Source organism: Jaculus jaculus, chromosome 1, assembly GCF_020740685.1.
Source record: "Jaculus jaculus isolate mJacJac1 chromosome 1, mJacJac1.mat.Y.cur, whole genome shotgun sequence".
Taxonomy (NCBI): domain Eukaryota; kingdom Metazoa; phylum Chordata; class Mammalia; order Rodentia; family Dipodidae; genus Jaculus; species Jaculus jaculus.
This window is the reverse complement of record NC_059102.1, coordinates 55,142,969-55,159,979: the sequence shown is the minus strand read 5'-3', so window position 1 is coordinate 55,159,979 and position 17,011 is coordinate 55,142,969. Positions and strand designations below refer to the sequence as shown.

At 38.6% G+C, this 17,011-nt stretch overlaps 1 long non-coding RNA gene across 2 annotated transcripts in view; it reads right to left on the bottom strand.

Moving 5' to 3' along the window:
- LOC123462221 overlaps window positions 1-17,011 on the bottom strand; it is a 76,532-nt gene that overhangs the window by 32,698 nt on the left and 26,823 nt on the right. For both annotated transcript variants that reach the window (XR_006638162.1, XR_006638161.1), the window contains exons 2-3: window positions 9,822-9,974; window positions 7,600-7,692 (exon numbers count right to left, since the gene is read on the bottom strand). This is a non-coding gene — a long non-coding RNA (uncharacterized LOC123462221). The remainder of the gene's footprint in view (window positions 1-7,599; window positions 7,693-9,821; window positions 9,975-17,011) is intronic.

Sequence of the window (17,011 nt, the reverse complement as noted above, 5' to 3'; positions counted from 1 at the left end):
TCCTTGCATTCTATCTGACCACAATGGAATTAAACTACAAATCAGTAGCAAGAAAGGCTATAGAGCATACACAAAATCATGGAAACTAAACAATACACTACTAAATGATGAGTGGGTCAATGAAGAAATCAAAAAGGAAATCAAAAAATTTATAGAGTCAAATGACAATGAGAACACAACATACCAAAATCTCTGGGACACATGAAGGCAGTTCTAAGAGGTAAATTTATAGCCTTAAGTGCCTATATTAAGAAATTAGAAAGGTCGCAAGTAAATGACCTAATGCTTCGCCTTAAAGCCTTGGAAAAAGAAGAACAAGGCAAACCAAAAATCAGTAGACGGGAAGAAATAATAGAGATTAGGGCAGAAATTAATGAAATAGAAACAAAAAGAACAATCCAAAGAATTAATGAAACAAAGAGTTGGTTCTTTGAAAGGATAAACAAGATTGATAAACCCTTAGCAAATCTGACCAAAAGAAAGAGAGAAGAGACACAAATTAAGAAAATCAGAGATGAACAAGGTAACATCACAACAGATTCCAGAGAAATTCAAAAACTCATAGGGACATACTATAAAACCATATACTCCACAAAGTATGAAAATCTGAAAGAAATGGATGATTTCCTTGATTTATATGACCTACCTAAATTAAATCAAAATGAGATTAATCACTTAAATAGACCTATAACAAACATGGAGATCCGAACAGCTATCAATAATCTCCCAACTAAAAAAAGCCCAGGCCCGGATGGATTCACTGCTGAATTTTACCAGACTTTTAAGGAAGAGCTAACACCATTGCTTCTTAAGCTTTTCCAGGAAATAGAAATAGAAGGAATTCTACCAAACTCCTTCTATGAGGCCAGCATCACCCTGATACCAAAACCAGGCAAAGATAGAAGAAAAAAAGAAAATTACAAACCAATCTCCCTCATGAACATAGATGCAAAAATTCTCAACAAAATATTGGCAAACAGAATACAAGAGTATATCAAAAAATCATTCACCCTGACCAAGTAGGCTCTATCCCAGAGATGCAGGGATGGTTCAACATACGCAAATCTATAAATGTAATACATTACATAAACGGGTTGAAGGACAAAAATCACATGATCATCTCATTAGATGCAGAGAAAGCATTTGACAAAATCCAACATCCCTTCATGATAAAAGTCCTACAGAGACTGGGAATAGAAGGAACATATCTCAATATAATAAAGGCTATGTATGACAAGCCTACAGCCAACATATTACTAAATGGGGAAAAACTGGAAGCTTTTCCACTAAAATCAGGAACAAGACAAGGGTGTCCACTGTCCCCACTTCTATTTAATATAGTTTTGGAAGTCTTAGCCATAGCAATAAGGCAAGAGACACACATAAAAGGGATACAAATTGGAAAGGAAGAAATCAAGTTATCATTATTTGCAGATGACATGATTCTATACATAAAGGACCCTAAAGACTCTACTAGCAAGCTGTTAGAGCTGATCAAAACCTACAGCAATGTAGCAGGATACAAAATAAATACACAGAAATCAGTAGCCTTCATATATGCTAACAACAAACACACAGAGGATGAAATCAGAGAATCACTCCCATTCACAATTGCATCAAAAAAAATAAAATACCTTGGAATAAACCTAACCAAGGAAGTAAAGAATCTATACAATGAGAACTTTAAAACACTCAAGCGAGAAATTGCAGAAGACACTAGAAAGTGGAGAAACATCCCTTGTTCCTGGATTGGAAGAATCAATATCGTGAAAATGGCAATCTTACCTAAAGCAATCTACACATTTAATGCAATCCCTATCAAAATTCCAAAGGCTTTCTTCATGGAAATAGAAAAAAAATCCAAAAATTCATTTGGAATCACAAAAAACCTTGAATATCTAAAATAATACTGAGCAACAAAAAAGAGGCTGGTGGTATCACCATACCTGATTTTAACCTATACTACAGAGCCCTAGTAACAAAAACAGCATGGTACTGGCACAAATACAGACATGTAGATCAGTGGAACAGAATAGAGGACCCAGATGTAAGCCCAAGTAGCTATAGCCACCTGATATTCGATAAAAATGCCAAAAATACTCATTGGAGAAGAGACAGCCTCTTCAGCAAATGGTGTTTTGAAAACTGGATAAATATCTGCAGAAGGATGAAAATAGATTCTTCTCTCTCGCCATGCACAAGAATTAAGTCCAAATGGATTAAAGACCTTAACATCAGACGGGAAACTTTGAAACTGCTAGAGGAAAAAGTAGGGGAAACCCTTCAACATATTGGTCTTGGCAAAGACTTTCTGAATACAACCCCAATTGCTCAGGCAATAAAACCACAGATTAACCACTGGGACCTAATGAAATTACAAAGATTTTGCACCGCAAAGGACACAGTGAAAAAAGCAAAGAGGCAACCTACAGAATGGGAAAAAATCTTCACCAGCTGTATATCTGATAGAGGATTAATATCTAGGATATACAAAGAACTCAAAAAGTTAAATAATAAGGAATCAAACAAGCCAATCAAAAAATGGGCTATGGAGCTAAATAGAGAGTTCTCAAAGGAAGAAATACGAATGGCATATAAGCATCTAAAAAAATGTTCTACGTCACTAGTCATCAGGGAAATGCAGATTAAAACTACATTGAGATTCCATCTCACTCCTCTCAGATTGGCCACCAGCATGAAAACAAATGATCATAAATGTTGGCGGGGATGTGGGAAAAAAGGAACCCTTCTGCACTGCTGGTGGGAATGCAATCTGGTCCAGCCATTGTGGAAAACAGTGTGGAGGTTCCTAAAACAGCTAGAGATTGATCTACCATATGACCCAGCTATAGCACTCCTAGGCATATATCCAAAGGACTCATCTCATTTCCTTAGAAGTACGTGCTCAACCATGTTTATTGCTGCTCAATTTATAATATCTGGGAAATGGAACCAGCCTAGATGTCCCTCAACAGATGAGTGGATAATGAAGATGTAGCACATTTATACAATGGAGTTCTACTCAGCGGTAAAGAAAAATGAAGTTATGAAATTTGCAGAAAAATGGATGGACCTGGAAAGTATTATACTAAGTCAGGTAACCCAGGCCCAGAAAGCCAAGCGCCACATGTTCTCTCTCATATGTGGATCCTAGCTACAGATAACTGGGCTTCTGTGTGAGAATGAAAATACTTAGTAGCAGAGGCCAGTAAGTTGAAAGGAGACATAAAGGGTGGAGAAAGGAAGGGAGGAGGATACTTAATAGGTTGATATTGTATATATGTAATTACAATGATTGTAATGGGGAGGTAATATGATTGAGAATGGAATTTCAAATGGGAAAGTGTGGGGGTGGGGAGGGAGGGAATTACCATGGGATATATTTTATAATCATGGAAAATGTTAATAAAAATTAAAAAAAAATGGCACTTACAAAATGTTTTAAAAGTTTTGCAATGTTTATATGGCTCTGAATGTTCAAAACACAACTTCTTTTACTTGCAAGAAAGAGAGATAGAAAGAGTGCTCATGAGAGAGAATAATAATGGGCGTACCAGGGCCTTGTGCTGCTGCAAACAAACTCCAGACACATGTGCCACATTGTGCATCTGGTTTTATAGGGGTACTGGGAAATCAAACCCAGGCTGTCACGTTTTGCAAGCAATTGCCTTTAGCCACTGAGCAATCTCTCCAGCCCCCAAATATGACTTTTTATAATGAATGGATAATAAAAGCTTTGCAAGACTGGAATCTAGATCATATTTGTATAAAATGTACTGTTATTTCTATCTACATAAGTTTTTCCAGTAACAATGACATTTAAAAATGTATTTCTTAAAATTTTAACGCATACATGGCCATTCAGAAGACTCCCATTCATAAAAGGTCCCCTTGGAGTTTTCTCTTTGTTGTGTTTCAATATTATCAAAGGCTCTGTTTACTTATAAAGGCTGTGCATTATATCAGTGGGTGAAGTGAAGCTTCCACATGCTAAGCACTTCCACCAAGGTCTTTGGCATGGCAGTGTTATAAAACTAAGGGAAATGGGCTGTAGATATTGCTTAATGGTTACTGCACTTGCCTGCAAATCCAAAGGATATAATTCCCCCAGGACCCATGTAAGCTAGATGCACAAAGTAACACATGTGTATGGAGTTTATCTGCAGTGGGTAGAGCTCCTGGCCCATTCTCTCTCTCTCTCTCTCTCTCTCTCTCTCTCTCTCTCTCTCTCTCTGTCTTTCTTTCTCTCTCTCTCTCTCTCTCTCTCTGTCTCTCTCTCTTGCTCTCACGCACTCTCTCTCCCCTTTCTCAAATAAATAAGTAAAAATGAAAACCTAAGGGACAGTATATATAACAAGTGACAAAATGTATGGATAGGTTCCTTTGGAGCTTCTCAAATCTAGGAAATGATGTATTCAGGGAAAAGACTATAGTGTGATCAGTTTGTGATTTAGCCCATTTACCATTCTTTTGTATCCTGAGCCATATTGCATAATACATCTACACAGTCCTGGGTGGCTTCATGGAACTGTGAAAACATATGTAGGTCACTGTGGAGAAGCTCATGTTTTTTCACTTAGCCTCACAGGATGGGAATTGTCCCAGCTTGCTTTGTCAGTGCAGGAAGCACTCAATAAAAATTTGGTGAAATAAATTCAGGTCACAGTATGATCCTGATGCTGGGACACAAAGATAAATAAGACACATTCTACCCTGGAGGAGCTCACAGTTTGGCAGAAATATCAGAGAAGCTTAAGAAGGAGGGTAATAAAATACTATATAATCAAGGTTTCTTTGGGAACCCAGTAATGAGTAAGATTAATTGCCAAATGGAATTGGGCAAGGTTGGTGGAAAAAGGTGACATTCTTCAAGACCCTTTAGTCAGAGCAGCTCAAGGGCAAGGGAGAGGGGATTGAAGGAAGCAGATATGAGGATCCAGTCAGTGAAAGCACTGAGGATATTCATAGAACTCTATGTAGTTTGGTTGGAACAAAGCATGAAAATGCTGAATAGAGGTGACAATAAATTAGTTCTGTAAAAGCAAGTTGAGGTAGGGCTTCAAAGAACATCATAAATCATGCAAAGAGTTTAAATTTCATTTTTCCCACTGGAAATCTGATTTTTAAAGTGCCACATTGCCTATACTATTGGGTTTTCCAAAGGCTATTCCTGGGCATGCTAATACTATATGATGCTCATGGTTCTTATCCTGTAACTTCTATTCAGGTTTTGATTGAAGATTAAAGGATAATTGCCTTGAATAGATAGCATGGGATAATGCTTAGAAAAAAAATAAAAAAAGAATTTTCAGACACTTTCCTGAAATGAGCACAGTTCATATATCTTGGAGTAAATTAAAGCAACCTCACCTGCATATATAGCTTAATAGTTTGCCTCCTCCTAGAAATGAGATTACCCTTCTTTTTAAAAGAAATATACTTAAGAGAGAGATACAGAAATAGGGAAAGAGAGAGAGAAAGAGAGATTGGGTGTGCCAGGGCCTCTAGCCACTACAAATGAACTCCAGATGTATGCGCCCCCTTGTGCATCTGGCTAACATGGGTCCTGGGGAATCAAACCTGGGTCCTTTGGCTTTGCAGATAAGTGCCTTAACTGCTAATCAATCTCTCCAACCTGAGGTTACCCGTCTGAACTTCAGCCATATAAGATTGGCTTGTGCTGAGATATAAAACAAGAAACAGTTTGATGACATTTGCAACACTTCACTGCAATGGCTGGAATGTCTTTATCTTACAGCATAAGGGATCTCATAATTGACTGCATGTCCATTTTCACTATAGACACTAGGAAGCTAGCCTCCAAGAAGACCTATAAGGCACATATTTTTGTAATGGCTGAACCAAGGATTTTGTCTGCCTTGCCACAATTCTGATTGTTTAGGGAGGGATGACAGTTGAAATTAAGACAGTATATGAATGGGCATCACTTCACACAGTTCCTGGATTATGATGCATACCAGTTAAGGATTTGTTGCTGATACTCTAGTTTTCCCTAATTCCACCTACTCCATTACAGTCCCTAATCTTGACAGAAGTAGAAAGGCAGCACACCTGACTGACAGAATACTTCTTAAATCTCTTCATGGTCTCATGTTCCATTTAGCACATAAGAAATTAAACTAATATTAGTTGAGTAATTTCCAAAGCCCTGAGCCTGTACTATGAGAAAGATAAGTCAGTGAGTCAGTATGGAGTTTCTAATATTACTAGGAGATCTTCATATATAAGGTGGGAAAAATAATACAACTTCCTTCATAGATTCATTGTAAGGATTCTTATTAGACACATATGAAGAGTCCAGCATAGTGCCTGGAGACTGGACTCAGTGAATAACATGCTTGTCTTGATATCATGAGGATCTAGGTTTGATCCCCATAACCTATGTAAAAATACTGTACATGGTGACACATGCTTGTACTTTCAGCATTGGGAAGAGAAAGATAAATGGATTCCTGGGCTCACTGTCAGCTAGCATGACCTTCTCAACAACTTCCAGGCTAACAAGATACCCTGTCTCAATAAGAGTTGAGAAGGACCTGAAGAACAGTGTCCAAGATTGTCATCCGGCCTCCTCACACATAAATATACACACACTTTAAAAAATATAAAGAAAGGGCTGGGGAGATGGTTTAGTGGTTAGGGTGCTTGCCTGCAAAGCCAAAGGACCCAGGTTTGATTCTCCAGGATCTACATAAGCCAGATCCACAAGGAGTGCATGCATCTGGAGTTCATTTGCCACAGCAGGAGGCCCTGGCATGCCCATTCTCTCTCTCTCTCTTTCCCTGCCCATCTACTTCTCTGCATCTTTTTCTTGCTCTCAAATAAGCAAACAAAAATCAGTAAACAACATTAAAAATATATATAAAGAGAAAACTATTTGGAATCAAGTCTCCAGGTACTATGCTTGACTCTTCATATGTGTCTAATAAGAATCCTTACTACTGGGAATAATCTTGGTATATAAACATCATCATAGCGTAGGTCAAGTCATTCAAGAAAGTTTCCCAGAGGAAGTCAGATGCAACCTAGACCTTGAAAGATGGAGAGAATTCAACTGGGTATAAAGAATAGAAATTAGTCCATGTGGAGTTCAATAACCTAATGTAGTGAGGAAAGGGCTTTTCCTTCAGAGTCACTGAACAGAAGATTCATGAAGGTGGCTGGTGGTGGCAGGTCAGGCAATAGCTCTGGTCTTCTCTTTCCCCTTTGTTGACATCATTGGCATCAATAACTCACCTGATGATGGGTCATCCCAGTCACTTGAGAGAAAATCCAGCACTTTTCTCTATGCAACTTCTGAGCATTCTTCTTCACCCTTTACCTATCTTCTAATTCCTAATAATGATTACGTCGAAGTGTGGTAATTTAGAGGGAAGCCACAGATCGCTGTCTACTCTCCCTTGAAATCCACACTCCCCGCACCCCCATGGCATAGACTATGATTCTATTTTGGGCAGCAGAGAATTTAGCAGGAAAGTGCAGGGAATGTGAAGTGAGAAGGTGGAGCTGAATTCCCATCTGTGCCAACACTGAGAGTCTTTATTGGGAATGTGAGAGGGAAATGTGGTGAGTGCCTACCGTGATGTCTGGACTGACTCCAGGGAGCATCAGAAAACAGCACAGACACTGCTGCCAAGTCAAGTGTTCCCAAGGTTTCTTCTCCACATTCACCTGTGATGTTTAAAAAAAAAAAAAAAAAAAGAAAGAAATGTACTGTTGTTAGAATGTTCCAGAGACTAGTATTTCTAGTGTGGCCCCACCCCACCAAAAAAAAAATGGAGGAAAACAGCCCAACTCAAAGATAATCATTTGGATAATGAATCATAATCCTTCTATCAGATTTAAGCATAGCTGTAAAGTGTGAACCAGTTAGGTATGGGGAATATTTGGCATGTATAGACCCATTGGTAACAGAAATTTAAAAGCTGAATGATTAAAATATTATGCAAAGAATGAAATTCCAACGTCCTAATCTACTTATTCTGTAACTTATAAATTATTTGAGCTTAATAAAATTCAATGGGAGAAGTCAAACTGCAAAGAATACCTGTGGACAAATTTAGCGCCATGTTTTTTGCATGTGTGTCTGTTATATATACACATATGTATACATGTTCATTTGTGTGTGCACGTGTGAATGTGTGGGCAGGTGAACATGGACAAGTGTGAACGTGTGTGTAGAGGCCAGAAGGAGATGGTGGATACCTTCCTCAGTTGCTCTTTACCTGCCTTAGTTTCAAATTCAAGGTCTCTTGTTGAACTAGTGCTCAGCAGTTCAGTTAGACTAGCTAACCAGCAAACCCTACAGATCCTCCTGTTTCTGTCTCCTCGTGCTGGGATTATATTTGTGTGTCACCATGCCTGGCTTTTCATGTGGATACTAGGGATCTGAATTCAGGTCCTCACATTTACTGAGCCATTTCCCCAGACCCTCTCAGTACCATATTTTTTAAGCCAAATGCTAATCTGTGTTCAATGAGAATTATTTTTTCTTTTCCTTTTCCTTTTTATCATGTGACAGCATTTGGGGAAAAGGCATTATGCAAGCTAGTTATGCACTTTAGCCAAATTTATCACACTTTATTTTTAACACAGACATGAACACCAAAGACGAGTAATGTTTCACAAAGAAAAATTTCCTGAATTAAAATCTTTATTGAGTATTGGGAGATGGCTCACTAGTTAAAGGAAGCTTTCTTACAAGTCTGCCAGCCTGAATTTGATTCCCCAACCCCCATGTAAATCCAGACACAAAGTGACATGTGTCTGTAATCCAGAAGCACCAAAAAACTTGCAGGCTGGCTAGACTGGCACACATAAGGGGAAAAGACAAAAAAAAAAAAACAAGGGAGACCCCATCTCAAGGCAAATGGAAGAGGAGGATGAACACCCCCAACTTGTCCCCAGACTTCTGCACACACATTTTGTGGCACATACACACACACCCACACACACACACACACAATCATAAAAACGTGTTGAAGTGTGATTCAGATATATGCACAAATCATAAATATTCAAGTATTTCAATTTTCACAGCATGAAAATGTCAATCTCGGACAAGAAACAGAAAATTACTTAGGTTCCAAATGTACCTCAAGCAACTATTGTCATGATTTCTAACTCCTTAGGCGACAACTTTGGCCTAATGGGCTTGCATGGAATTCCGCATCGATGACTCCTTTGTGTCTGGCTTCTTTCTAGTATTGTATGCAGCTGTAATTCTTCCTTCCTGTTGTCATATGTGTTTTATTTACTTTGAAGGCTGTGATAGGGCTAGGGAGATGGCTCAGCAGTTAAAGAGACTTACTTGCAAACCCTGTTGGACTAGGTTTGAATCCCCAGTGCCCACATGAGGTTAGATTCACAAAGTGGTGCATATGTCTGGAGTTCATTTGCATCAGCAAGAGGCCCTGGTATGCCCACATTCTCCCCCTTTCTCTAATAAATAAATACAAATATCAAACATAAAATATTTAAACTAAAATAAAATGCTATGATAGGGACTGGGAAGATGGCAAGTTTCTAAGAACCTTCTTGGACACATCTTATAAATGTTATACCCACAAATAGAATAGTTTCACATAGTGTTGATGCTTACCATTTACTAGAAACTAGATAACTAAACACTAGAATAAAATGGTGGAAAGGCACAGTCAAATTTCAAGGACTTCAGAATGCAATGAAGGGCAAAGGTAAGTTAGCAGAGACTCCTCAATGCCTGCAGTCATTATGTACAAAAACACTTTGCACCGGATGGAGGATATGAGTAGAGTCAGACTAGGCTCAGTGGAGGTTACCTTCTTGTTGCTGGGACAAAACCCCCAAGCAGATGCAGTTTATGGAAGGAAAGCATTTATTTCAGGTTTATCATTTCTAGAGGAAGTTTCATCATCGATGAGCTTCCATCTTCATCCACCAGTGGCAAGGTGGGTACAGTCTGAGTGAGCTAGCTGTGAACACAGTGGGAAAAACTAATTAATAGCAACATCAACCTCCAGAAACACACCATCTCCAGCAAGGCTCTACTTTCCAAAGGTTCTACCCGCTGAGAACTATGTAGGAAGCTTAATCACAAACACTTGAGGCTATGCCAGATCACCACAGGAGGTGATTGTCAAGTTGCTTTTTGAAGTGTAAGTTAGTATTGATAAGGGAACAAAGAGGAGAAGGGAGAAGAAACAGCACAGGGAAAGGAGACCATGAGGAAGAAAGAAGACTGAATTCAGACCACTGAATAGAGGAAGGCAGAGAGAATGTGTGGAGGAGAGGACTGATAAGCTGAGGTCTCATAGAGAAGGAACTTGCTCACCATTTGTATTAGTTCCTTTCCTTGTTGCCACGACAAAGTACCTGACAAGAAGCAACTTAATGAAGGAAGGGTTTATTTCAGCATATAAAGGAAATACAGAACATGGTAGTGGGGGCAGTGGGGACATGGTAGCAGGAGCATAAAACAATCAGGAAAGAGAGTGATGAATAATGATGGTGCTCAGGTCACTTTCTCCCTTTTGTTCAGTCCAAGATTCCAGCCCATGGAATGGCACCATTCATAGTTTAGATGGGACATCCAACTCAATCTAATCTAGAGCCTTACTCATAGATATCCCCAGAGATTTATTCCCATGGTGATTCAAAATCCTATCAAGATGTCAATCAACATTAATCATCACACCATCTATGGAATGCATGCCTTCTTGTGAATGTGATGAAAGCTACAGAAGACTTCAGGGTGATGACGAGGCAATCTACTCATCCAAGTGGCTATGTGGAGTCAGGGATGGAGAAGGGATCTTACAACCTTTATATAAAGTGTTTTCCTTGGAAAGGGGGATGGGCTGTGGTGTTTTATATGGGAAACTATCTGTTTCTTTTGACGAAAGCCTGGCTTTGGCCCAATATTCACACCAAAAATCTGGATGGCTTCTGATGGAACACAGTGAGTGAGTGAGTGTGTGTGTGTGTGTGTGTGTGTGTGTGTGTGTAATAGAGAAAAGGAAGTGTGCGTGGGAGGGGTTGTCAGGTTTCAATGTGCAGAAAATGCACACAGCAAATCATGCATAAAGCCACCTGCTGACACCCAGACAGTGCAGAGAAGGAGCCTCTGCTTGAATGCGGAAAGGCAAGGCATGTGCATGGGGGTCTTTGAGCCAGAAAGCAAATACATTACAGCATGGTGCTGAGAGGAATGCCAAGATCTCAGAGCAGCTTCCTGGCCCCCCTGGAGACTAACTGAAACTGAGTGGGGATAAGCAAGATCTGATCCTGCCCAGCTCCATGTTGGACTCAGCAGGTATTTCTGTGAAGGTATTTCTTTGTAGGTTGAAATAATAAACTTAATAGGAATATTGTGTAAATGAAGCTAATATGGAGGCTTAGTTGGAGCTTGGACACTTGCTGTCTGGATTTACTATGGGTACTTGATACAACAGAGCACTGCCTAAAATTAAATATAATAGAAAAAGGTGATCAATTTATTAAGTCTCATTTTGAAAATAAATTTCATTTTGGTTCTTCTAAGTATGAAGTTGGTGGAATATTAGAGAATTTAAAAAAAAATCTATGCCAGCCATACCTGCACATACACATAGCTATGATCTCAATGCTAGTGAGGCTGAGGCAGAAGATTCCAAGTTCAAGACCAATCTGGGCTACATGGCATTACCCTGTCTAAAATAAAACAAAGCAGAAACAAAACAGTATAACACAAAAAAGACTAAGAAAACATTTGTTTCAAATTCCACTAGTTAAAGAAAGTCAACATTAGGGGAAAACTATCCCATCCCTGCCCTCCTTCCTTCCTTTCTTCTTCCTTCCTTCTTCCCTCCTCTCTGTCATATGGGTGTGCATGTATATGTACATATGCGTCTTTTCTTAACTATGTAGGTAAAATAATTTTGTTTTACTATACTCAGCATTTCCCTGTGCCTGTGGCACCCGGAGGATGTCAGCCTGCTCTGTCTAAGGCCCTGGAAGCCTCCACCAGTCAAGTCTGCAGAGCAAACATTGGTGCAGGACAGAACACTTGAGCTTTGAATCTGGAGCCAGAGCTTGACTGTGACTTCACCACCTGTGACCTGGGTAAACTGTGGCAGGTCACTTTACTTCTCTCAAGTTTATTGTTCTCACCAGGGTACCTTCCTTTTACACTATTCCTTACTGCTCTAAATTCACTCTTACTTAAGTTGGCCCTAGTGTCTCCATCCCCCATTTCTAGAAGGCTGGTGCAGATTGTAAGTTTCTCGAAGGCAGGTATATCTTACTCAAATGTTTTCCTTTACAAAACAAATGAGTGGAGGAGTAACTGATTGAATGATCTCAATAACTTCCACTCATCAATATACTTTTCACATATCAGTATTAACTATGATAGGAAAGAGATCTATAGCTGAAAATAATGGATGAGTTAGTTCCATTTTATGAGAAGTTGGCAAAGAGGTGGATATGGAGTCACACCTCTGGAGTTTCACTTAGTACAGTTCTCAACTCTCTCCTCTCACTGGAGTACAAATATATTATTTATATTATTGCAGAGGTTCTGGTTGGATAAATGTTTGAGTCAATAAATCTGCCAGCATAGATCTCAGGCTGAGCTCAGGTGAACAGACTCACAGTAATTCTTCCATAGCCTCAGGGCACCAGGCTGCATAAGCTAAGAGGTACCCCGTGCCTGCTCAACACATATGAACAGTCATACCTCACAGAAATATGAACATTTGCCCAAAGTGTGCTTGGCATACAGTGAAATTTTTTGTCTAACAAAAAGCTATCAATAAGAAAGAAATTAGAACAAAACAATGGTTGCAGACTGATGACAATGCAATCTTCCAGACACAAAATGGCCTTGATATTCATGACCTCACAATGCCTGACACTACCTATATAAGACTTTCATGTTAGGAGAAAACATGATGACATCATTATGAAAGAGAGACTTGGGAGAAGAAAGAAAGAATTGGGAAGAAGAAAGGATTCAGTGAAGGGTAGATTTGAAAGGGGTGGGGGAAGAAATTATGTTTATTGTCTATACTTACAGAAGCTGTCAATAACAAGTTTTAAAAAGTAGCTGCACATAGAGAAATCACGGGTCATCTCTGTAATTCTTGTGGATTCTAAACTCCAGGAGAAACTGGTGTTACCCAAAAAGTTTTGTGTACATATCTAGCAACTGTGCACATTTAGACATTTACTCTATGGTGGACATATAAGAGCTCTAGGTTGTCCAAGACACTTTAATTTTATATTTCCACATTTTTTTCCCATTTTTAAAAAATTCTCTCATGTGTAAATATATATCTGGTGAGTGTGGATGGTGCATATGTTTGTGAAGGTTCATATGCAGTGGCTATGTTTGTGCACATGCATGTTTGTATGTGTACATAGAAGCCAGGAGTTGGTGTTGGCTGTTTCTCTTGATCACTCTCTAATTATTTACTGAGGTAAGGTCTCTCACTGGACCCAGAGCTAAGCAGGTAGTCTAGCTAGCCAGGTTGCCCCAGTGACTCCCTGTCTCTTCCTTCTTAAGTTATGAAATTACAGGAGGGTCACCAAGCTCAAATGGCATTTATGAGGGTGGTAGAGATCTGACCTCTGGTCCCTGACACTTTCATAGCAAACACTGTATCCACTGAGCTATGTCCCAAACCTTTGGACCTTTATTTTAATAATCAAAAACTGGAAGATGTTTATGGTCTCATTAATTGAAAACCAGTAAAATATGTGACATAGAGTGCACCTTTCTATAAGTACTAAAATTGTGCAGAACACTACACACTCACTTGGATAGGCAGCTATATGATATGTTTCATTGTTATGATATGAACTTTGGAGCCAAACTGCCTGTCTTTAGCTGCATGACCCTGGAAAACTACCTCCTCTCCTCTGAGTCCCTGTTTGCTCAAGCATCAAATGAGGAAAGCAGTAATAATTGAGGTATAGGTAGATTGTGAACAGTGATATCTGTTAACATACAGTATTCATAAAAATGCTTGATTCATAGTCAATCAATAAGTAAGTGTTCACTGTTAGTAACATTGATTGAAAAAAGGTCATGGAACTTGGAGGTGAAACTCATAAGGCTTGAGGTGAAGAGGTGCTTTTAACATTTTTTCCATTTTTTCCATTTTTATTTTTGTGGATGTGAATAATCAGGTATGTGAATGCTGCATGGGTGTGTGCAGGTGCATATGTTTCCATGTGTATGTATGGATAGGGAGGCCACAGTCTCACATAGGTGTCCTTTTCAATTGATCTCCACTTTGGCTTTTGAAACAAAATGTCTCACTAAGGCTAGACTAAACCAGCTAGCCAATGAGCCTGGCAAATCTGCCTGTCTCTACCTTCCCAGCCCCAGGATTACAGGTATGTGCCACCTTTTACTCGGGTTCTTATGTTTGCATAGCAAGTACTGTATCAACTGAGCAGTCTCCTCAGCCTCTACTTTAGATTTTTGTATATATTGTTTGGTTTGGTTTCAGTGAGCATAGTTTTATTAAAATAATTAATTAGAGTAATTATTCAAAAGTTTACTGGGTAATAAGACATTTATTTTAAAGTTGATCAAGCAATAGGGACTTTGGGCTAGGGAGATGGCTTTGCAGTTAAATTGCTTGCTTGCAAAGCCTGCTGGCCTTGGTTAAAATTCCTGGTACACATGTAAAATCAGATACACAAAGTGGGACATGCATCTGGAGTTCGTTTGGAGTTACAAGAGGCCCTGGCATACTCATCCCCCTCCACTTTCTCAAGTAAATAAATAAAATCTGAAACATGCTATTCAAATAGAACTCAACTTCTAAAAAGAGAATTACAATCATTGCTGTATATGAATGTATTATGTGATGACTATGTGCTAGCCTTTTCATTTATGCCCTTGTGTCTGTAATGCAGTTTAAACTTAGAAAAAATATTTCTATATTCAAGGACTCTAGTCACTCTAGAAATAAGGACAACCCTTGACAAATCACACCTCATGGAATCAAAAAGTCTTCTATCAAAGGAAACAGTTAATTGAGGAAAGAGACAGGCTACAGAATGAGAAAGAAATCTCTGCTGCTATACATCTGATAGAGAATTAATATCTCAAATATATAAAAAACTAAAAGTCTAAACCAAAAACTAAACAACCCAATCAATAAGTCAATCAATAAATGGGCTAATGAAATAACAGACAGTTCTCAAAAGAGTAAATACAAATAAATGGCCAATAAAGTGTTCAACTTCACTCACTATTAGGTACATAAAAATCAAAACTATAGTGAGATTCCACATAACCCCTGTCAGAAAAACACTCATTAAGAAATCAAAAACTATAAATGCTGGCAAAGATGTGAAGAAACCCTCATACACTGCTGCTGGTAGTGTAAACTAGTCCATCCATTATGGAAGTCAGTATGGAGGTTCAAACACACACACATACACACACACACACACACACACATGAGATCTACCATACTACTCAGTTATACTGCTTTTTGGTATTTACCCAAAGAACTCCACATTTATAAGCCACATACATACATGCATATCAGGGTTTATTGTAGCACTATTCACTGTTAAATTGTAGATTTGACCTAGGTATTCAAACACAGAGGAATGGATACAGAAAATGTAGTTATACACAATAGAATTATATTTCAATCACAAAGAATGAAGTCATGTCATTTGCAGGAAAATGAATATAACTGGAGATAATCATATAAGTGAATTCAGCTAATCTCATAAAGATAAATAGTATATGATTCCTCTTATATGTGGTTCCTAGATATGATATGAATACGTAAAATAATATATTTTTATATGACATGAAAGTCAAAGTAGAACTATCCAGAGGGAAAATGGGGACTAATGGGAGAGGAAGAAGGCAAGAAAGGGGAGATGGGATGATGCTCAACATATAAGGTATACTTACACGAAAACTTTAACAATAAACTTACAAAGGATTTGAGTGCCACTCTTGAACGCATTTCCATCCATTGGACAGTGTTGTTATGTTTTATATTGAGATCTTTGATCCAACATTGGCAAAATGTTAAGCAGAGCTATTTCCCATGGTGAACTTAAAAACTGAATGAAGAATACTTTTAAAGAAATTACCTATCTAGACATATATTTGAAGATGCGGTTTTAGGGGAAAGGCCTTCTTAAGGTTCCTCATAGCATCTTATGCAGAATCTAAATAGAATATTTTAATTCTAGGCCTGGAGAGAGAGTTCAGCAGCTAATCATCAAGTATCCTTCCTGCTCAAGTATGAAGATCTGAGATTTCCAACTTTGAATCTCTAGAACTCATATTAGCAGCTGGGCATAGCCGCATCTGTCTGTAACCCCACTCCTATGGGAAGTAAAGATTCACTAGCGCTTGAGAACATCAAGGTCTAGAGTAAATAAGACTGACTCAAGGAAAAATCAAGTGGGTGAGTAGAGGGGCGTATCCAACATTATTTTTTCCCCTGCTACAGGCAAACCCATGGGGCACTGCATCAGCACACGCACACACCCACCACACCCACCGCACTTACTACTCATACACAAAACACCTGCATTAATTAAAATGCCTCACAAATTCTATATTAATCAGCTCACATAATCCAACTACCAGCCTGTGAAGTGATTTTCATATATATATTCTTAGATACAGGGCACAATGAGAGAATTAGTTTAGTTTAGTTTAGTTTAGTTTAGTTTAGTTTAGTTTAGTTTAGTTTTTTTGTTTTTTTTTTAACTCACAAAACTGCATCTTAGTGTGTTAAGGCCTCAGTTAAGATCAGACAGCTCCTGAGTGAAGTATATAAAAAGACAGGTTTCCAAAGCCAGAACTATTTCTACCAAACTATCAATGCTCTGTGAACTGGATTTCCATAGCAAAAATGACAATCCAGCCTCTTGACTGAACACAACCAGTTGTCTGGTTTCTTAAGAGGGTGGATTCCAGTGAGTCATTGAAAATCATGGTGAAAAGCTGAGCCCTGAAAGTTATAATGAGGGCTTC